Source organism: Papio anubis, chromosome 9, assembly GCF_008728515.1.
Source record: "Papio anubis isolate 15944 chromosome 9, Panubis1.0, whole genome shotgun sequence".
NCBI lineage: Eukaryota > Metazoa > Chordata > Mammalia > Primates > Cercopithecidae > Papio > Papio anubis.
In genome coordinates, this window is record NC_044984.1 from 120,675,830 (window position 1) to 120,696,944 (window position 21,115).

At 44.2% G+C, this 21,115-nt stretch overlaps 1 long non-coding RNA gene across 2 annotated transcripts; it reads right to left on the reverse strand.

Moving 5' to 3' along the window:
• Positions 1–2,687: 2,687 nt before the first annotated feature.
• On the reverse strand, positions 2,688–20,830 carry LOC103876144. 2 transcript variants are annotated; one of them, XR_001893061.3, is made up of 4 exons: positions 20,738–20,830; positions 8,574–8,651; positions 3,448–5,167; positions 2,688–2,699 (listed from the first exon to the last, which is right to left on the reverse strand). It is a non-coding gene; the product is annotated as an uncharacterized LOC103876144 (long non-coding RNA). The 2 variants fall into 2 exon arrangements; XR_004176242.1 differs by lacking the exon at positions 2,688–2,699 and having other exon boundaries at positions 2,716–3,754.
• Between the last annotated feature and the right edge of the window lie 285 nt (positions 20,831–21,115).

Here is a 21,115-nt window from a genome sequence, read left to right on the forward strand (position 1 = left end):
GTAAAAAGATCCATGAGTCCCCACTGATACAAATAAATGACTGAAAAGATAAATGGGAAGAACAGACAAATCTTCTTTAAGCAAGAATTACAAAACCTTTATGTAGCTACTCTCTCTCCTTTCTCTGGGAGGTGGAGTTTAATTCTCACCATCCCTCCCCTGAACGAGGGTTGGATTTAGTGATTTGCTTTCAAAAGATAGAGCTGGAAAAGCGTAAAGAGAATAATGTTAGAATGAAGAAATATGGTGAACACGACCCTGAGCAGGTGATCAAGATTAACATCAACAATGACAAGTCGTGTTGACAATGCGTGGCCTTCATAGGATGTGGTGAGAAAGGGACTTTATGTCTATGATCTTCCTCCAAAAACAGATAACCTCAGTCTAATCATGAGAAAAAAAAATCAAACAAACCCAAACTGAGAATATTCTATAAAATATTAGTAATACTGGCCAAAACTCCTCAAACCTCTGTTAAGGTAATGGCCAACGAAGCAAGTCTGAGAAGCTGCCATGAGCAGGCAGAGACGAAGGAGGCATGATGAGTAAATTAAATGTGATATTTGGGTTTGGATCCTGAAATAAGATCAGCAGTAAAAAAGCTGGTGAAATACATACAAAAATCACCTGGATGTGGTGGCACACACCTGTAGTCCTAACTACTTGGGAGGCTGAGGTGGGACAATCGCTTGAACCCGGAGGTGGAGGTTGCAGTGAGCCAAGACCACGCCATTGCACTCTAGCCTGGGTGACAGGGTGAGACTCCGTCTCAAAAAAAAAAAATTGCTGGTGAAATACAAATGAAGTGTGGGGTTTATTGAACAGTAACATGCCCAAGTTTACCTTCTTAGTTTGATAAATGTACTATGGGACCTGATAGAATGAAAACCTGATTCTAATTAGAAATACAAAATTCTCCCCTAACTAGGAAGGGTCCAGTAAACTTGACAGATTTTGCTTTTTCTGGGTGGGATGTGTTCTTAGGAGCCAGCGCAGAATTGCTCAGAGCATTGATGGAGAAATGGATGTTCCACTCCTTGGCCTTCTTAGCCTTTCCAAATTAGTCTTTGAATTAACTTTGAGCAAACATTGAAAGCAAATCAGTGGAGGGGTGCATGTGTCTCCTTCCAGGACAATCCTTGTGCCTGAAGTCCTCCCTGACTGGGCAGGAGGTGTTATTATCCCTATTTAATGTCTGAGGAATCTGGGGCTCGCAGTGGGAACGTGTTTTACTCTAAGTTTTGTATCTGTTGGACCAAGGCCAGCATTCTAAGATCACAGTGCTGCTTTTTCTGCAATGTCCACTGTTTGAGCTCATATACTTGGTGCTTGGTTGGACCTTTGGTTCAATGAATTAATGTCTAAATGGGAGCATCAGATGGTGCAACACAGGCCTCCTCCTCAATCAAGGGCCCCAGAAACACCCTACCCTGCAGTCTCCTTTCCAACGCTTTCTTGGAATATCTTCACATTTGGTCACTCAGGTGACTTTGCTGAAAAGAACAAATATCTCTTGGGAATACAGACACGTATCAGTCATTTATACCTCGACTTAGGTAGTTTGATCAGCTTTGTACACCTCGATGAGAGACTGACAGAGAACGTGGCTTTCTCTGAGTGGAAAAGGTAGAGGCAGGTCATGGTGAGATAATTCCAGGGTCTGGAGTTGAGGGCTGGGTGGGCATTGATGAAGAGATCTTTCGACAGAGTGTAAGATAAGAAGACAGGGTAAGCTGGAAGGAAGAAGTTTAGGAGACTAGATGGATGTGAAGAAATAGATGGTGAATGACATCTTTTTTAAGCCACTCTACACAAAGGCTGCTGGGTTAATCTTACACAGATAAAGTAACAAAGGGAAGTGATCATCTGACCACAGGAGTGAGAAGCAGGGCCCAGCCCAGATGGAGTTAGGTAAACAGCAGAGAGGCTGGGCTGAGACCACACGTGAAACATCACACCTGGTTGCTCTGGTAACAGGCGTGTCCCTATTCTCAGGGTGATAATGTTATGATGAGGAAGGAGGAGTATTCAGAAGTAACAGTGATCAGGGGTCATGGCGGCACATAGTCTGTGAGCTGTTTTTTAGGGACAGTTTGCAGGGGAGTTTCAGAGTAGTCTTCCGAGATGATGAAAATGAAAGGATCCACTACAGCCTCACATTGCCTTATGGCTTCTTGGGGCTGTCACCTGCTCATCAGGGCCCTAGTCCAGTGAGGGTGAGCCAGGTGTCTGTGACTTCACACTCCTTGCCTCATCCTACCTGTGCCTCTGTGTGAGTAGAGGCCTTTGGTTCGAAGTAATGACATTTAGTGAGGTCATTTGAATCATGGAAGGCAAACCTTTCTTGATGGGTACTAAATAATATAATGGAAAAATTTTTAATTATACCATTAATTGCCTAGTTGTTTAATTGTTTGGCTTCCCAATGGAGTCAGTGTGGAATTTTATTGCCTGTACTTCGCATTAGATAATAAAGGGAGAGGAGCCTTTAATAACCACATTAGATTAAGTTAAAACAGATTGATTTTCCCATATATATTAGTTTCTGTTAATGAAAGACAGAAGGTCTACACTCAAGAGTTGATTACCTTTCCACAGCTGAGCTCCAGGAGCTGAGAATCTGCTTAAATTGACTTAGCAGGGCTCAGGAAATGGTCTTCTGAAGTCCAAATCTAACATACCACCTAGTTTTGTATGAGCTATGGATTAAGAATTACTTTTATATTATTAAATGTTTAAATTGAAACAAGATATTATTTTGTAATGCATGCAAATAACAAAATGGAAATTTCAGTGTCTCTAAATAAAGTTATATTAGAACTAAGCCGTCTTTATTTATTTGCATATTGTCTGTGGCTACTTTCACCTTATGAGAGAATCTAATAACCTTATAACAGAAACACTGAGCATGATGTTATGTTTAGGTGCAACAGAGACCTAAAATATTTACTGTATAACTCTTTACAGAAAATGTTTGCCAACTTCTGGATTAGAGAAACAGCTTTTAAAATCTCACTTTCTTTCATTTTGAGGAACGATTTCCACATCTCTTTCATTTATTCATTTTTTTGTGATGCTATAACAGAATACCTGAGACAGCTCATTTATAAAGAATAGAAATTCATTGGCCCATGGTTCTGGAGGCTGGGAAGTGCAAGAGCATAGCAGTGGCATCTGGTGAGGGCCTTCTTACTGCATCATCCCGTGGCAGAAGGCCGAGGGCAAGTGAGGGCAGAGTGAGAGGGTGTAAGAGAGGGACAAACTTACATTTGTAGAAACCCACTCCTGAGCTAGGACATTAATCCACTCATGAGAGCAGAGTGATCGTAACCTATTAAAGACCGCTCCTCTCAATACTATTGCATTGGGGATTAACTTTCCAACACATAAACTTTGGGGGCCACATGCAAACCCTAGCAGATTCATTAAACAAAAAGTAAAGTACACCTGTGGTTTTTTTTTCTTCCCCCCTGACATTGTACTCATTGTGGCATCCAGAGTAGATAATCCTCCACTCTGACAGTGAGAGCATCATAGTCTGGAGTCAGAAGAATGTGTAACCAAGGGTATAGCCTTTGCTTTTTCTTCATTTTTGTTGAAATTCTCCTCTTAGTGCACACACTCAGATAGGCAGCCATACCAGCAGTTAAAGCCCATAGCTGGGTCACCTCATGAGCCCAGCACGTATGTGGATGAAAAGTGAATAACACAGCCCCTATTCCTGTGGAACTGTAGTCAGCTGGGCGGCCCATTGCTGTAAAATAGAAAGTTAAGTGAACAAGATAGCATTAAATAACCTGGGGTTTACAGAAAAGTATTAAAAGACTTTAAATTACACTTGAGCCATTAAGTGCTCCCAAGGTTGGAGTCATTAGAGGGTTAGGAAATGCTTGCAGTTTCACGATGCTACGATGTTCTTTTAGTTCACTCTTCTCCTTATGCCTGGATGAAAGGTCCTTGCTTCTTTGCTTAGATTATTTCTGCCTATTATAGGCATCATGTGCCCTGTGAATTTCCCTCTGACCAATGCAATTGCAATAAGCCTCTTCTCCAGGTTCTCATAGCTTGGAGCTGTGACCCATATATCACTTGATTAGATCTGGCTCTTTTCTACACGTTTCCTGTGATTGACTCTGAGTTATTTGAGTAAGAGGATGATGTTCTGTCCCTCTCTGCATTTCCAGGGCTTAGTACAGTTCTTGTAACATAGCAAGTGATTAATGTTTTTGATGAGTAAATGTGAGAAGGGGTCACACATCCAGAGGACTTCAGGGACCAGTCATGTAATATATTTAGAGAACAGTGAGTGGTGAGGACTGTGGGTGGATGGCCCCATCTGAAAGGGCACTGGCTCCCCAGCTGATTCCTTCCATGGAGGCAGGTGGGGCCAGTAGGGTCAGAGTTTCTGATTTTTCAATAGAAGTCAAAAATTTGTGCTGGAAATACTTCCAAATTTAAATTTGACTCTCAAGTAAGTTGACTTTTAGCAAAAGACAGGGGCCAGAATAAGTTCATGACAACATTTCAGCAGGAGTACAACCTGAAGAGTGGCATCAGAGGGACTCTTAAATGTCAAATGAACCATTTAATCCAATCCAGTTGCTGTCTGTTTACTCCAACAGTACTTTTTCTGTAGTCACTCCCTGGCCTGGTTTCAGACAGCTGAGCAAGACTCGGAAGGATGTCACATACAAAATACCCAGCGAGCTGACTGGGCTGCAGTTAAAGAAGTGCCTGAAATATTTCTCAAATAAAGAAAATGCTAATAGCCCTTTTGACTGGTGGCAGTTGACTCCTGTCATTTGTCTTCACGGGCTCATGAAAAGGGGATTTCACTTTAAGCCACATTCTTGACGGCTGTTGCCCTCATCCATCGGCAGAGATATTGAAGTCCCAGCTACGCTGAATGTCTAAAGGCTGGGCTGGGCATTCGGTTTAACGGTGTGACACCAACCGAGGAAAACAAGGCCGTAAAATAAAAAAGAGATTGTGCTTCCCTAACTCATATCTTGGGGGTCAAGAACAAATGGATGAGAAAAGAAGGAGGAGCAGTTAGAATCATATGGAGCTGAGTTTTGTCTTTCCTGACTTGATGAAACTGTTCTGCAGCTGGTAACAAACTGAGCAAGTGCTCTTCAGTCTATGCAAATGAGAACCTTTCCTCTACCTGAAACCAAAGAGTAATAACACTAAAATAGCACGCACAGCATTATTAGGTGCCTGATATTGTTATAGGGGTTTCCATTTGTTAACTCATTTAATCCTCACAGTGACCCCAGGCCAGAGAAAACACTGTGACCATCCTCATTTTCCAGATGGAGAAACTGTGATCCAGACAGGCCAAGTCACTTGCTTAACATCACCCAGCCAGTAGGTGCCCAGCCCCACCTCACTACTACCTCCTGAGGGCAGTGGTTTTCCACTGTAGCCCGGAGAGAGACCTGTGTCTTCAGGGGCAGCACTGAATTGTCAACATAATTTCCCCGCCATCTCTCTCATCTGTGTGTTCAAATAAAAGGTTCATGTAGGCTCTAGGTAAACATACTTATTTCCATTGCTTTACTTCACTTTCTTCAGAAATACCATTAAAATATAGGAAAGTCATTTTATTTTAAAAGTGGGAGATGACATAAACCCACAAGAACAAAGCAAAGGGAGAGACAATGGCAGTGATAGAATTTGAGGGTTGCAAAATGGATTAAATAGTTACTGACTTAGCCAACCAAAGACAGGTTAACCCGGCACTGGGGGCAACCAAAACTGGGTTAAGTTCATTATGCAGAGAACCGAAAAATCTCAGGTGTAGGGGGAACCATGACCAACTGAAAATGGAGGCATGAGTGTGGCAGATTCCCTAAGAGTCTCTAGAACCTCTGGATACCATCCCCCTACCAGCCTGGATGCTGCCCTGGTCACTTCTGGAGGTCAGCTGCAGAATGCAGGCAGCCAGGCTCACCAGCTCCCTCTGCGCCCTCCCTCCAGGCTGGAATCTCTGTGGAGACAGAGGAGCCTGGGTGGAAATAACAAACAGGAAGTTGTGAATACTGACAGTGACCCTGAAATGAGCCAGCCCAGCCACATCACCCTCCAGAAACGTCCCCCACTTATCAGGCCCTGCTATTGGACCCAGAGTTTCAGGGAGGCTTTTCAGTTTCTCACTTTTTTTTGTTGTTGTTGTTGAGATGGAGTCTCACTCTGTTGCCCAGGCTGGAGTACAGTGGCGCAATCTTGGCTCACTGCAACCTCTGCCTCCTGGGTTCATGCCATTCTCCTGGCTCAGCCTCCCAAGTAGCTGGGACTACAGGTGCCTGCCACCATGCCTGGCCAATTTTATTGTTGTTGTTGTTGTTGTATTTTTAATAGAGATGGGGTTTCACCATGTTATCCAGGATGGTCTCGATCTCCTGACCTCATGATCCGCTGGCCTCAGCCTCCCAAAGTGCTGAGATTAAAGGTGCGAGCCACTGTGCCCGGCCGGTTTCTCACCTTTAAATGTGAAGAGTCAGCAAAGGGCTCCTGAACACCGGAGAAAAACCTCTAACAGGAAAGACAAAGGTGGGAAGAAAAAATACAACAAAACAAAAACAACCTGAAGAAAAAACACCCAGCAGAGTCAAGAGAGAGCCAAGAAATTAATTAGCCAGGGGTGGTAGGTGGGAGGATTGATTGATCGAGGTTACAGTGAGATGGCATCACTGCACTCCAGCCTGGGCAACAAAATGAGACCCTATCTCAAAGAGAGAGAGAGAGAGTCAAAAAATCCTTCCTTCCTTTTTTTTGAGATGTGAGGGTCTTAGAATCTCATTGGAGAGCTTTAAAAAAATATTGTCAGTCGATCTCGTGCCAGATTATTTCAGTTGGAATCTCACTGGGGTCGGGGCTGGACCTTGGTCTGTTTTTCCAGCTGTCCACTTGATTCTAAGGTGCAGCCAGAGTTGGAAATCACTGGTCCAGTGCTTTCAAAGTTTCTCAACTCAACCTTTTATTCCCCACAACCTGAGCTGTAAACTCATTTCCGTATGAAACTGCAGCTCTGTATGTCAGTGTGGCTGCTGGGCCTGTATCTCCCTCACAGGCCTTTTGTGAAGATGAAAAATATATGTCAGCTGTAATTATTATCACCTTATTTACACAGACGTCTGCACTTATTTATTTCACGGGTGTCTTTTCTACCTATTACTAGATATCTATCTCTAGAACAGAGTTTACAATCATCTCAAGTACAAGGCAGGGATGATGATAACAACCTTTTACTTTGAGTAGAAATTATTTTATCTACAAAAAATACAACTTGTACTGATGCCTCATAGAGTTCCCACGTCCCTCTTCCTCATCAGGGCAGACTAACCCCACCCCCGCTGGTCTGGGACATTCAAGGATATGCAACAAGCCCGTTACCTCTCCTCACCTCAGTTTTCTCATCTGTTAAATGGGAGCATCCACTTCACAGGCTGTTTGTGTGTGTGTGTGTGTGTGTGGAGTGTACTTTTAGGTAATGTAGGTAAAATACTTTCTACTCAAAGTAAAAGGTCATTAGCATCATCCCTGCCTTGTCCTTGGGATGATTATAAACTGTTCTAGAGACAGTTTTTCAGCAATAGGTAGAAAGGACACCAGTAAAATGAATAAATGCAAATGCTTGTGCAAATATGGTGATAATGATTATAGCTGACAGTTATATTTCATCTTCATAAAGGATCTATGAAGGAAAAACATAATTATCGTATCCATATTTCAGGTGGGGAAACTGAGGTATTCAGCAGTAAGTGACTTTCCCCAGATCACACAACTAGGAGCTGTTGGAGATGGGATTCACCCTGGCCAAGTTTGGCATCCAAATCTGCTCTTGCAATCGCCGTATTTCTCAGCCGTGACAAACCGAGTCTCTAGAAGCACAGTGCTTAGATTCACATGTGGGAAGCCTAAGTCCCTGCGGTAGGTGGGATTTGGGCCCCTGGGATCTTCTCCCAGCTGCCTTTATGCCTGAGGATATGTCTGTCACATGGCATTGAACTGACCTGAAAATAAAGAGATTATCTTGGGTGATCCAGGATGGCGGATCAGAAGAGGAGAGTGAATCAGAAGAGTCCTAGAGATGCAGCAGAGGAGGAAGGAGCGATTTGGAGGGTGAGAGGGACTTGACTTGGCATTGCTGGGTTTGAATATGGAAGAAGGAGCCATGAGCTGAGGAGTGTTGATGGCCTCCAGAAGCTGCAAATGGCCCTCAGCTGGCCGGGCACGGTGGCTGACGCCTATAATCCCAGCATTTTGGGAGGCCAAGGCAGGTGGATCACACGAGGTTGGGAGATCTAGACCGTCTGTTCTAAAAAATACAAAAAATTAGCCGGGCGTGATGGCAGGGGCCTGTAGTCCTAGGTACTCGGGAGGCTGAATCGCTTGAACTCAGGAGCCGAGATCGCACCACTGCACTCCAGCCTGGGTGACAGTGCAAGACTCTGTGTCAAAAAAACATGGCCCTCAGCCGACAGCCAGCGGGGAAGGGGGGACCTCAGTTCTACAGTGAAAGAAGCTGAATTCTGCCAGCAACCTGAATGAGCAAGGAAGTATCTTACCCTGGAGCCTCTGGAGAGAAGCACCACCCTTCAGATGCCTTGATTTTAGCCCCGTGAAGCCTATCCTGGAATTCCGACCTATGAAAGTGCGAGAGAATAAATCAGTACTGTTTTAAGGCGCTGGTGGTGGCAATTCGTTATAGCATCTCGTCCATCCTTACAACATGCTTGCGGGTGGGGATGGAATCTGTTACTGCTGGTCTTTCCCGCATATCATAGATGAGGAGATTAAGGACCCCAGAAGTTAGAAACTTCCACCAGACACCCCCATGAGACATCCAGGTGTGGTGGGCTCCAGCTTCTGGGAGTCCGTCACCAAACCCAGAAACACACGAAATGACCCACCTGCTCAGGCAGGTGGTGTGAGAATTACATGGGCTTGTGTGAAAGCTCCTCATAAATGACAAAACACGACTCAAATGGGAGTTTGACATTAATTTAGAAAAACAAACCTGTGGGTTTAATCAACCCATTGTCACCATCTAACAGAAACAAAAAGCACATTTTAGTTTTTTTTTCACATTTGACTAATTTTTTCTGATCAAATTACCATTTTGACATTCTCCGTTTACTCAGCCAGCAGGTGTTCGATAATTACAAATACCACGCTTTCTGCTTGACACAGTATGTACCAAATTGAATCAGAAATGACTCCTTACCTTAAGGAATTCCTAACTCCTGGGTGAGAGTCAGAGAATTGGGACTATCACCCCCATCCTGTACGTGGGTGGTAAGAAATGGGACAAGAAGCGTCTTCAGCCAAGTTTGCAATTCTTGAAAGAATCCTGTCTGAGTGTGAGGCTGCAGGACAGACAGAAGGGGCAAGGAGAAACTGAGAAAGAGCCAGGGTCATACCCCAGCCCTGGCCCAATCTCTCTCTGACATATGGTTTCAGGAGCCCATAAATTTCCCTTTGGTCTGAACCTTTTCTGTTTGGGCTTCTGTTGCTTGCAACCAAAAGAGACATCTGTTGAACTCAAAGGATGAGAAAAGAGTAGCTGGGAAGAGAAGGAAAATGTCATTCCAGACAGGAGGAAGAATGCACACAAAGAGACCTGTGATCCTGCAAGAACCCAGCATTGATGGGAAGAGCAAGAGTGTGGTCCTTATAGGAAGCTCACTCATCCTCCACAAGCCCCACCCAGACAGGGAGGGAGGGAGGGGCTGAGAGTCTGTGAACAGAGACTTCAAGTTCAGTTTGGTGCTAGATGCAGAACTCTGTGTCTCCTTAGCTGCAGTCTGCCACAGGGACACATTGGATAACACTGTGTCCTCTAGAAAGAGACACCAGTGGGCTCAGGCTCACAGGCTGTCCCTCCAGGGGAGAAGGGGAACAGCAGCAGGTCAACCTGTCCTGGAGAAAGATGCTCTGCTCTGGACCAGTGGTTGAAAGTCTGATGTGAATGTAAACTGGTATTTGAGTCCTAAACACAGCCTGCAAAGTGGATGAATTTTGAGAAACTTAAACATACAAGAGAGAAAATGTTTATCTTCTTGACTGGACTAAGGAATGCCCAGATGGTGGGTGGAGCATTATTTCTGGGGGTGTTTTTGGAAGAGATTGACATTGGAATCAGTAGACTGAATAAAGATTCCTTGAGGGCTTGAATAGAGCAAAATGATGGCGGGTGAAATCTCCCTCTCTCTTTTTGTTCTTGAGCTGAAGCATCATCTTCTCCTGCCTTTGGACGTTGGAGCTCCTAGTTCTTGGCTCTTTGGACTCTGGGACTTATACCAGCCACTACCCCCAGCTCCCTTCCCCACTCCATAATAAACAATTCAAACATTACCTTCCACCTTTTTAGCTATTTCATATGAAGGAATCTTAGATGTGGTCAGAGAAGACAAAGTCACAAAGAAAATGAAGTTACAAAGAAAAAAGTATGCACCACACACACACACACACACACACACACACACTTGCATGGGAATTGCACTGGCTCTGAAAACCTTAGGAATCATGCTGTCTGCCCATGGACAACCCAAAGGGTGTAATAGGGCATCTCTGCTACAAATGCTGACCGTTCCATGAGATTAATCCTGTTAGGCACCACAGACTTGATTTGGGAATACCTCCTGCCTTCCTTCTTTCCTGGCAAAGAAAATTACCAGGGACTGAGCCGGAGAAGAATATGAGTGTTAATAAGAGCAGTTGATTCCATTGCCGTCTGCTGATTTTTAATAAGGGAGCTGCCTAATGACAATGATTTTCTTTGGCCAGGTGGAGAAATGTCCCCTAAGAAGGAGCACACTTGTCACAGAGAGGACTTGAGACTCAGACCAGGGGTGTATATTTGCTGGCTTTTCTGATACAATTTTTTAGCCCCAGGGGAACATATTTCCAGCAGAAGTTATGGTTGGGGGTGGCTGATATCTGCTGTCTTTGCCCACTCAGTATCATTCCCTCTGTCTCTGCAGTTGATAACCCCCAGGTTCCTCAAGAAGATTGCAGTCAGGCAGAGGAGGGTGTCTCATCTGAAGGGGATGGGACTGAAGCTACTCAGGGGATGGGATCCCAGTAGCACCTCAGCCTTGATTTTCCAAAATAGAGATTTTGAAATTGAAGCCAGAACATGGGAACACAGAGCCAAGAGTTCATGAGAGGGAGGAAAAGAGGGAGACAGGGAGATTTCAATCTTTATTTGAATCTCTTGATCAAGCGGCACTTAAAACCAATACACAAAACTTTTCTTTCGTGTGAGCCAATTAATACATTTATTTTCTTTTTGATCTCTAGAACCCATTTGTATTGCATAACTGAAACTTGATACCTGTTTCCCCTCCCCCATCTCCGCAGCCCCTGGAAACCACTGCTCTACTCTGCTTCCCTGAGTTAATTTTAGATATCTCATGTAAACAGCAGTTGTTTCACTCAGCATATTGTCCTCCAGATTCATTTGTTATTGCACACTGCAGAATTTCCTTCTTTTATAAGGCTGAATAATATTCCATTGCGTGTATATGCCATATTTTCTTGATCCATTCATCCATTTATGGATATTTAGGTTTTTTCCCCCAAATATTGGATATTGTGAATAATGCTAAAATGAACATGGGTGTGCAGATATCTTTTTGTGATCTTAATTTCAATTCTTTTTTTTTTTCATATACCCAGAAGTAGACTTGCTGGAATATAGTTTCTCTTTTTAATTTTTTTGAGCAACCTCCATATTTTTCTATAGTGGCTGTACCATTTTACATTTATTCCAACAGTGTACAAGAGTTCCAATTTCTCCATATCCTTGCCACCCTTACCTTTTATTTTATTTTTATAATAGTCATCCTAGGAAGTGTGAGGTGATATTTCATTGCGGTTTCAATTTGCATTCCCCTGGTAATTAGTAATGTTGAACATCTTTTCATATACCTATTAGCCATTTGTGTGTCTTCTTTGGAAAAACATACAATCAAATGCTTGGCCTATATTTTTGTTTTCTTTAAAGACAGAGTCTCACTCTGTGGCCAGTCTGGAGTGCAGTGGCACGATCTTGGCTCACTGCAGCCTTTGCCTCCTGGGTTTAGGCGATTCTTGTGTCTCAGCCTCCTGAATAGCTGGGATTTCAGGCACACACCACCATGCTTGGCTTTTATTTATTTATTTATTTATTTTTATTTTTAGTAGAGACAGAGTTTCACCATGTTGGCCAAGCTGGTCTTGAACTCCTGAACTGAAGTGATCCGCCTGCCTCAGCCTCCCAAAGTGCCGAAATTGCAGGCATGAGCCACCGCGCCCAGCCCTTGGCCTATTTTTAAATTGAGTTGTTTGTTTTGCTATTGAGTTGTGGGAGTTTCTTATATTTTTGGACATTCAATCCCTTTCAGATATATGTTTTGCAAACATTTTCTCCTATTTTGTAGGTCACCTGTTCACTTTGTTGCTTATTTCCTTTGCTATTCAGAAGCCTGTCAATATGACGTAGTCCCAAGTATCCATTTTTGCTTGTGTTTCCTCTGCCTTTGGTGCCACATCCATACACATATCATCAGCTGATCATCTGCAAGGGTGCCAAGAATACCCAATGGTGAGAGGATCTCTTCAACAAATGGTTTTGAGAAACTGGATAGCCACATGCAAAAGAATTAAATGGGGCCCTTATCTTACGCTGTACACAAAAATCTACTCAAAATGAATTCAAAATGTAAATATAAGATTTGAAACTCTAAAATGCATGAAAGCAGACACAGGAGAAAACTTCATGACATTAGTTTTGGCAATGATTTCTCGCCTCGAATGTTCCTTGGACACCTTGAGACAGGAAACAACCTCTTGACATGAGAGGTCAGCAGCTTTGAGAGGTCTCATGCTTACCAGAAAAATCAAAGATTCATCAAATGAGTCATCAGTTAAATGCTTAAAAACCCAGATCTGTGCCGTGGAGGCATCATCCTCCCTGATGGGCAGGTCTTACAGAGCCTGAGACAGGGAAAATTCAGAAAAGAGGAGAAAAGAGCTAGACCTGAAATATTTCTGGGCTGTAGAATGTTCCAACTGCAGGTACTGAATTCAGTGGGTATTACTATTTCCTGGGTGTAAACTGTGGGTCAACTATTAGTAATCAATGACATCAATTTATGGACCACCATCATTTTTAAAACACATGGAATAGAATAAAATATATCAGGGTGTATTCTTGGAACAAAGGTGTATATTCTTAAATTTTGGTTTAAATTGTATAGGTGTTTGTATTTGTGTTTGTGTGTGTATGTGGGGGTGGATAAATACTAATGTAAAATGTATTTCTTTTTCTTTTAAAGAGAGGGTCTTGCTCTGTTGTCCAAGCTGGAGTGCTGTGGCTCCATCATGGCTTACTGCAGTCTTGAGCTCCTGGGCTCACGTCATCCTTCTGTATCAGCCTCCCAGGTAACTGGGACTGCAAGCGTGCACCACCATGCCCAGCTAGCTTTTTTATTTCTTATTTTTGTATACATGGGGTTTTGCTGTGTTGCACAGTGTAGTCTGGAACTCTTGGCCTCAAGGGATCCTCCTCTTGGCCTCCCAAAGTGCTGGGATTACAGCTCTGAGCCACCATGTCCAGCATTATTTCTTATTATGGATTATGATGAAGAAGCTAAAAAGTACAAGCCTAATCTGCTGTTCCTAACCCAGTCTTTCACGGTTTCCAGGAGGCTTCCCTTTCTGTTCCAGCTCATATTATCTGCTCCGATCTCTGAATATTTGAACCAGCCAGTTGAAAGCCTAGGTTTGTATTTGTATTTCCCTGCACGGATTTTTATTAGTCTGCATAAAATTTCCATGAATTGTTCAGTCAACAAGTGTTTCCTATGAGTTTTTCTTCTCCTACATGACTGTTACTCCTTCCAGTGGCTCTGGTATAATATAGAGCCCCATAGCAGGATTCCAAGCAGAAATAACCTCATGCCAAGCTGGAAAGTAAACAAGTGGAGTATAATATACCCTTATCGCACAGACACAATTGCATACGGGGCATGAAGGAATATTGATCATTGCCTCAAAGAAATATGCTCCTTCCCACTTTTCTTGAAACACCTGGTCCACACTACTTTTTATTTTCCCACTTGGACAGGGACTTTGGTAGAAGAAATACTGTGCTCTTCCCTTAGGTCTGCTCATGTGCAATGATAAACAGCATCTAACACTGAGCTTCTGTGGCGGGAGCAATAGGGAGAGGTGGGGAATGCAGGACACTTGCTACTCAGCGGGCTTGGAGTCCAAGTGGCACTAGAGCATTGGCCTTTCCAAGGGAAACTGTTGCAGGAAGTCAGAGACCCTGAATAGAGGGACCGACTGAAGCCGCGGCAGAAGAACATAAATTGTGAACATTTCATGGACATTTATTAGTTCCCCAAATTAATACTTTGATAATTTCTTATGCCTGTCTTTACTGTAATCTCTGAACATAAATTGTGAAGATTTCATGGACACTTATCACTTCCCCAATGAATATCCTTGTGATTTGCTATACCTGGCTTTACTTTAATCTCTTAATCCCATCATCTTCTTTGTAAACTGAGGAGGATGAATGTCGCCTCAGGACCCTTAATTGTGTCAACTGCACAAATTGTTTGTAAAGCATGTGTGTTTGAATATGAAATCTGGGCATCTTAAAAAAAAAGAACAGGATAACAGCGATGTTCGGGGAACAAGAGAGGTAACTTTGAACTGGCCGCCAGTGAGCTGGATGGAACAGAGCTGTATTCCTCCTCTTTCATAACCAAATAGGAGAAATAGCGCTGAATTCTCTTTCTCAGCAAGGAACATCCCTGAGAAAGAGAATGCGCCCTGAAGGTAGGCTTATAGACGGCCCCTTTTTAAGGCGTCCCGTCTTTTATGGTCGAAGCCCAAAGGGATGAAATAAGCCCGGGTCTCTTATAGCGCTCCCGGGCTTATCAGGTGGAGAAAAATTCCCACCTAATAAATTTTGGTCAGACAGGTTGTCTGCTCTCAAACCCTGTTTCCTGATAAGATGTTATCACTGACAATGCGTGCCTGGAACTTCATTGGCAATTTTAATTTCTTCTCATCCGGTGGTCCTGTGATCTCACCCTGCCTCCATTTGCTTTGTGATGTTTTATTACCTTGTGAAGTATGTGATCTCTGTGACCCACACCCTATTCGTGCACTCCCTCCCCTTTTGAAAATCGCTAATAAAAACTTGCTGGTTTTACGGCTCGGGGAACCTCACAGATCCTGCCGACATGTGATGTCTGCCCTGGACACCCAGCTTTAAATTTCTCTGTCTTGTGCTCTTTCCCTTTATTTCTCAACCCAGCTGAGACACTTAGGAAATAGAAAAGAACCCACGTTAAACATTGGGAGCGGGTTCTCCTGATAGGAAACCACAATTCCATATTTTTATTAAAAATCTTCCAATCTGCAAATGTTGCCAAACACTTCATTTTCTAAATAATGTACAGGATAAACAAATACATCTGTAGGCCACTAGGGTCTCAGGTGTGCCACATGCAAACCAACCCACTGCTGGGCACATGCATGATGGATGCTCACTGACCAGACTGGAGCATCCTGGGGACAACCCTGGGTTGCAGGGTGACCTCTAGATTTTTGTCTGGAATGAGAGATCCTACTACAGGAACATGAGTCTGTGGATAACATGCATCACCCACGTTTTGCTCTGATGTTTTGATTCTTAAAGGAAACCACGCAAGAAAAACAGATTCATATTAACAAGGGACTGTATACACTCTCATCGGCATCTGGCTGTTCATCTGGAACAGATTATTATCCAGATACTTGTTGTCATCAGGGGCACTGCTTTTGTTACACTGTCAGCTAATGGCTTCCCACTCTCCTTCATCCCTAGACATGTGATTTCTTCTTATGGTTAAAAGAACAAACATGCATTCCCACCCTTGTCCAGCTCTATTTTAAACAAGTTCTGAAAATCTCCTCAGTTTCCTCACCCTCTTGCTTTCAGTTGGGTTTCGCCAATGAGTGGTGCCTGCAGATAAAAGAGCAGGAAGAGAGGGAGAGGTCAGGGTGTTTGCAACCCCACTTTCCTGCCCCATCGCTGGATGGTTCACTGAGAACGAAGACTCTGCAATGGAGGTTAGTGTGCAGGGTGCTTATTAGGGAGTGACTTTGGGACCCACTCCTTGGAAAGGAAGGAAGGGAAGCAGGAGTGGGCAGAGGGAAATATTGAGCTGTGAAGCAGGCCCAGAAAAGCATGGCCAACTCTGGAGTGAGCTTGGGAGCTAGGATGGTCCTAGCGATTTCCCCAAGGTGGGCTGAGATGGTCAGGCCTTTATACTTCCAGGGCAATTGGTCACTGTTTGTGGGCCCACTGGGAAGGGGCTTGCCCTTGGAGATGATGACTCTCAACAACTCAGGCACTCCCTGGAGGGGCTGCAGCTGGAGTCTACATATCGTGACAGCACTCCCTGAAGCTGCAGCAACACACCTTTCATCAAAAGAGGGTCTGGATAGCAGCATATCAAGGTGCCTACCACATTGTCTGCTTGGCCATAGGTGGCAGAGCCTGAGTTGTTTTACCAGAGACCACAGCTCCTATTGGGTGTCCAGATCCTATAGTTGCATCTCCCGCTGGGCTCCACTCACATATTCCTTTCCATTCTCTTCTGACTCAGAGCTAGTGGGCTTCCTACTGTCACCCTGATGTGCTTCCCTGTTCCTTGTTTTACCTTCAAGTCTCCTCTCGCCTATGCAAATAGTCTGTTCCCAAGACTCTCATCACTTTCCCCTTTTTAGTGCATCATGTGTTTCCTGCCAATACCCTGAAAGATTCACAATTCAGGGATCATTCTATGTACTGTTTTTCTATATCATTGCAATGAGCAGAAAGGTATAATTGTGCATATTTGTTTGCATCTACACACAAATTTGTTGGTTGAAATAAAACACAAATAAAACTGTTGTATTGAAACTGGTCAGTAACCAGATATTAACTGGATGTTGAGCTTCTTTCCTCTTTAAACTAGTTCAGGTCATAGAGACAGGGTATGTGTATTATCCAGATAGGCTAACGTCCTGTAACAACCATCCCCCACCTATCAGTAGCCCAGCAAGAAAGGCATGGGATTTTTTTGTTTATTTGTTTGTTTTTTGATATACAGCCCAATGCTCTTGCTTTGTCTCTGGCTGCTTTCATCCACAGCCCTCTCTCTCACATGGTGACTCAAGGGATCTGATGCATTCCCTCTTGTAGCTTCATCATAGCCAACACATGGCTTCTAAAGTCATTGCAAAAAAAGAAGAGTGTGAGAAGGAATCTCTCCCTTCTGATGGATTTCCTCTCTTTCAGATGCCCATCTCTTCAGCATAGAAAGTCCTTATCTCTGAAGTGAAACACACCGATCTGCTCACATCTTTTGATGGGAACTAACCACACGGCCCTGCCCACATGCACAGGGTCTGCAAACTGAAGCCCTTGGACAGTCAGTGATGACCCTGCATTATAGAAGAGACACACAAGTAGCTGCCAATCATCCAGATTTCTCTGCCTTGCTGTGTGAGCCTGTATTGTTGACTGGTGATGCTTATGATTTTCAAGGAGAACAAACTCTATACATCTTTCCCTAGGACTTTAATTGCTCAACACCTGGGTTTATATTGAGGCCAGAGTGAATGACAGTGGCTATTAATCAAGTAGCTGGCAAACTGCAGAAGTTGAATTGCTCCAGGTGAGGTTAGACCCTTAGGCCACCCTAAGAGGACCACCTGCATTTAGGGAGTAAACCTTCTCTGCTATCCTTGCCCCTGGTCCAACTAGTTTGAAAATCCCTACAATAATCATGTTTTGGCTGCAGGTAAGAATGATGATAAAGCCCAGAAAAAATCAGAACCCCTCATCCCTATGGAAAAAACTCTCCCCACTCTTCACTTCCTCATTTATAAAAGGGAGTTGTAACTACACCCACTCCCATCACGCTGTTTTGTGAGGAATGAATTAGGTCATTGGTACAGACGCTGCACAGTGGGGACCAATGCACGGCAGTAGTAGCTCCAATCACACCTTCCCAGAGGGGACCCGTCCCAGGACACTCAGGGTAAATGAGCCTCCTAGAACTTTGCAATATAGTGACTCTGAAATAGGTACTATGCTTGCTGTTGTTTTTAATGTTATTATTAATACACAGGCAATAAGCACCTCCAGGGAATACGCACAGCTTCCTGTCCTATCCTCACAGAATTCAGGGATCCCAGGGATGGCACTCTGGGTTGGCCACACGGCATCTATCCCAGCCCTGTCTCCCTGCCCATGGATGTCCATCTCTCAGCATCTCTTGGTGCTAGTGCATGGGAATGAGGCCTGCAGCTAGAAAGTTTGCTTGAGACTTCTGGGCATTATTAACATTCCTAACAATAGGGAGGGATGGAGAGAGAGAGAGAGGAAGAAGAAAAAGGTGGAGGGGTGAAGAATAAGGAGGAGGAAGAGGAGGAGAGGGGGAGAGTACTTGGGGGGCTGCAAGCAGGTGAATATGGTTTTATTCAGCAGCTCTCTCATCAACAGCTCTCTCATACCGTCCACCTTTATCTCAGCTGTCTGTTCCGGCTCTGTGGCTCCTGCCACCCCCATGCCTGGAGCTGCTCTTCCTGGCCTGCAAGGCCAGCTCTGTCAGGGTTCACAGCTTAATTCTTTCTGTCTCCAGGTACAAGTCAGTTCCTGGTTCCCAACTGCCCACCTTCAAGGTGGGTAGCTCTCACTTATAGGCATCAGCAGTTTCACACTCTCTCTCTGGGCACCAGCACCGAGCTGTGCTGTGCCATGCCGTGCCATGCTGTGCCATACTGAGCTGAGCCAAGACCAACAGCACCTGAACAGCATCAGCAGGTTAGTTATACCTTTTACAGACAATAGTGGTGTAAAGCCATGTATGAGCTTACACAAACAGGTTATATAACAAGTGGAGGTGTACGCCTGCTCACTAATCCCACGGAGTCTGATGTCTGCCTCGGCCTAATTCTTGACCAGGCCTGATGTCTGCCTCGGCCTAATTCTTGACCAAAGCACATCTGTGTACAAGCCCACCCCAGAACCACTTGCTTCTTGTTAGTTGAGAAAAATATTTGCCTGGTGATGAGGCAACCTTTAGTCAGATATAGAATCCAAGCACACACACACACAACAAACAAACAAACAAGCAAACAAACACGAGTGGAGAAGCAGATGTATACACCAAGGATTACAGCACAGATGATAAGTGGTCTGGTGGAGATGAGCTTAAAGAGTGGGCATCTGATGTAACCTGACAAGTCAAGACAGGCTTCCTGGAGGAGGTGGACACTAAGCTGAGACTCAAAAGATGAAGGGGAGTCATTGCTCTAATGTAGAAGACGTGGATTCTGGGAACAACTGCCAGGCAGAGGCCATAGCATCTGTCTAGGTCTAGGGTGGGTGGATGATATGGTTTGGCTGTGTCCACACCCAAATCTCATCTTGAATTGTAGCTCCTATAATTCCCATGTGTTGTGGGAGGAACCTGGTGGGAGATAATTGAATCATGGGGGAGGTTCCTCCACACTGTTCTCGTGGTAGTGAATACGTCTCATGAGCTCTGACAGTTTTATGAGGGGTTTCCCCTTTCACTTGGCTCTCATTCTGCCGCCATGTAAGATGTGCCTTTCGCCTTCCACCATGATTGTGAGGCCTCCCCAGCCATGTGGAACTGTGAGTTCATTAAACCTCTTTTTCTTTGTAAATTACTCAGTCTTGGGTATGTCTTTATCAGCAGCGTGAAAATGGACTAATGCCCCAGGGGAGAAAGTGCATCTGTGGCTGCCGTGTGGAGTAAGATGAGGCTGGAGATGTGGCAGGGGTCAGGTCCCTAGTGTGTGATGTCTGAGCCAAGTAGCACAAGCTTCAAGTCACTTTGAGGGGGTCACTGAAGGGTGTGGAGCAGAAGCAGCGCCCGGAGAGACCTGTGATTTAGAATGACCAGTCTGGATGCTGGGGAAAACTGGGAGGATGACATAGTATAATTATACCCAACCTTTGTACAGCACTCACAATATGTGTCAGACATGGCTTTAAACATTTTAGATACATTACCTTCTTATTAAAATGTATTTTATGAGATAGTTACTATTATTATCATCCCACAAGTGAGGAAATTATGGAACAAAGAAGTTAGGTAACTTGCCCAGGGCCACACAGCTAGTAAGTGGTAGAACCAGGCTTAACCTCAGACCAGCCCCAGAGTTTTTGCTATTAACTAACACACCACTGCGCCACTCCCAAACCAGAGGGAGTAGCAGGTTGGATGCAGGTGGACCCCATCCTAATTCCAATCCTCCAGTAGGTGTTCAGAAAAATGAAGTACCCAGTATAATCAGTCATTGTTATTAAGTTATTAAGTGTGCTTTATGTTTCAGGCAATATACACAAATCTCTCACATGAATTTGTTATTTTGGTCCTCAGGGCAACTCTGTGAGACAGGGGGAGGGTTATTGTTGCTGTTTTACAGATGGGGAAACTGATGCCCAGAGAAGTTAAGTAACTTGCCTAAGTTCACAAAGTTACCAGAAGATTGTGGAGTGGTCTTTCAGGGAGAGTTATCTGGTATCAGGAAGGAGAGATGATTACTTAGGAAGGCCTAAGAAACAAGAGGTATTGGAAAGCTATAGCAGTTCATCTGGGGTTGACCTGGAAGCATACAGTAAAAAAAGAGCTAAACTGCAAGGTACCAACAGAGAAAAGCCCACCTGGTCCCTTTCTTCTCAGGGTGGCTCCTCTCTCTCTCTGCCTCTGCCTCTCGTCCTAGCTCAGCATGGCCGCAGGTCCCAGGTTCTGTTACATCACAGTGCAGTGCCCACAGCCCACTGTTGGTTCATGCCATTGAGATTATCTGATTGGCCACTGGCCAGCCAATGGTGGGTCAGACTTTGGAGCAGGTGATGATCCTTGGACGCCCACAGAACATCACCTTCATGAGCGCATCAGTGAACACCAGGCTAAGGAAGACATCTCTGAACATAATTTTTGGAGATTTTGATGAGTTCCTCTGAAACAAGGAGGAATGTGATGTCCAGTATCAGTTCTGCAGACCCAAAGATGAAGGGAATTCAGTGATAAACTCATTC